Raw genomic sequence first — 2554 nt, 5'->3', positions numbered from 1 at the left:
TTATACAGGGGGTGTCCGTATACTTTTGATGAAATAGTGTATATGTATGATACTATAAGACCTCCCATCGTCAGTCGATACCTCGTCACCTCACTGACCACAGGCATACAGAAGAAGCGGCTCACCTGTCGGTCTGAGGCACGTCACGGTAGAGCAATGCCTCTGCTGGCTGACGGCCCAGGGTCGACGCCCAGCCTAGCTGAGCTCGGCTCTGTTTCTCTCTCCCCCTCTCACTCCTCCCACGTGCTGCTGGGCTAGGCCAGCGGCATCCGCTGCCGCTCCGCATAATGCACGGCTTCCGCCTCAGTCCGCTGCCGCCGGTCAGTGAACTGCCAGCCGCTCTGCGAAATCTGCTTCTTCCTCGATGAAACGGAAACGATTACATAGCGGCGCTCCGGCCTACCGTTCACCTGCTCCTATTCACTTGCCATATGCACCGTGAACATAAATAATGAGGAACGCACACCAGGTGAAACACTGGACCATAATAGAACCTAAAATCTTAAAACTATCACCTCTGATTTCTTTTCCTAGACGAGCCCCCTGTACTGGGAACGATGTGTAGTTACAGTGTCTATTACAAATAAATTCCGCGCGGGGTAACCGTTCGGCCTTACGTGCTTTGCCACGGTTCGCGCGGCTTCTCCGGCCCAAGGTTCGAGTCCTCCCTTGACAGTGTGTGTGTGTGTGTGTGTGTGTGTGTGTGTGTGTGTGTGTGTTTTGTCCGTAGTGTAAGTTCAAGTTACATTAAGTAGTGTTTAAGCCTAGGAACCTACAACCTCCGCAGTTTGGTCCCATAGAACTTACCACAAATTTCCAGTTTTACAAATAAACACGCTTACAGGTGGGCCCAAAAAGTTTTGCTATTACTCCAAAAAAGATCAATGACTTGGAAAACATTAGTTGTCAACGATAAAACGGCGTATTAAATTCTAATCTTACAACACTGAGGTAACAAAAGTCACGGGATCCCTTCTAACATCGGTCGGACCTCCTTTCGCTCGGCGTACAGCAGCAATTCGACGTGGCAGTAACTCAAGTCGTTGAAAGGCCCCTACAGAAGTACTGAGCCACGTTTCCTCTACAGCCGTTCATAACTGCAGAAATGTAGCCAGTTCAGGATATTTGTGCACAAACTGACATCTCTATTACTTCCAATAAATGTTTGGTGGGATTAACGTTAGGCGATCTGGGTGGCCAGTTCGTTAGTTGGAATCCACCAAAATAGTCTTCAAACCAATCGCGAACAGTTGTGGCCTGACGACATATATTGTCATCCACAAAAATTCCATCATTACTTATAAAACATGAAGCCCTTAAATGGCTCTAAAGGGTCTCCAGGTAGCTGGACATAACCATTTCCAGCCAATGATCCGTTCATTTGTACCAGAGGACCCGGTCCATTCCACGTAAACACAACACACACCATTATGAAGTCTGCATAGTGCCTTGTCGACAACTTGGACCCTTGGCTTCGTAGGGGCTGCGCCACACACGAACCCTACCATCAGCTCTTACCAACTGAAATCAGGACTCTCCTCACCAGACCGCAGTTTTCCAGTGGTCTAGTGTCCGACCTATATGGTCACGAGTCTAGGCAAGGCGCTGAAGGCGATGTCGCGATGTCGCGATGTCGCGATGTCGCGATGTCGCGATGTCGCGATGTCGCGATGTCGCGATGTCGCGATGTCAGCTAACGCACTCGCGTCGGTCGTTCGCTGCCGTAGTCTACTGAAGCCAAATCCCGCCGCACTGCCTTAACAGATATGTTCGTCGCAAGCTCCACATTGATTTTTGTGGTTTACCGTGAGTGTTGCTTGTCTGTTAGCATTGACAGTTCTTCGCGAACGCCGCAGCTCTCGGTCGTTAAGCAAAGGCCGTCCGCCACTGCGTTGTTCGTGGTTAGAGTGTCTGAAGTCTGGTATTCTCGGCACGCTCTTGACATTGTGAATCTCAGAAGACTGAGTTCCCTAACCATTTCCGGTATGGAATGCCCCTTAGAGCCCCTGACTGTTCCGCGTACAGTCTTAATTTCCGTCGTGCGGCCAAAATCACGTCTGAAATCTTTTCACATGAACCACCTGAGTACAAATGACAGCCCTGCCAATGCACTGCCCTCTTATATCATGTGTACGCCATACTGCCGACAACTGGATACGTATATATCGCTTCCCCATAACTCCTATCAGCTCACTGTATGTTAATGATGCGCATGGAAACGGTTACACAGAGTAACCTAAAACTTGCATCCCTTTTATATCGTGAACCGCTCAGTATACTGAAACGAAGTTTATGAAATGTGAAAGTACACAGTGAGGATAGTCATTTGACCGCATAATTGACCCATTCCACTGTTTTATCAACCGAGATGCGTAATGTTCATGTTCCGAGTTTACTGCAGACAATTCTGCTGCGGTCCAGATAACTGCGTCGCAGTGTGGGAGTAAAACAGAGCGTCAGCTCCAAAGCTGAAGTGTGCGGAACAGCGGCTCTTGCCGTCAAAACGTACACAGCTTCATCGTCACGTTTTGGCGTGACATGAACCACATGCAAC

The sequence above is a fragment of the Schistocerca serialis genome, chromosome 1, assembly GCF_023864345.2.
Source record: "Schistocerca serialis cubense isolate TAMUIC-IGC-003099 chromosome 1, iqSchSeri2.2, whole genome shotgun sequence".
Classification (NCBI taxonomy): Eukaryota; Metazoa; Arthropoda; class Insecta; order Orthoptera; family Acrididae; genus Schistocerca; species Schistocerca serialis.
The sequence above is the reverse complement of the archived record's forward strand: the minus strand, read 5'-3'. Positions refer to the sequence as shown.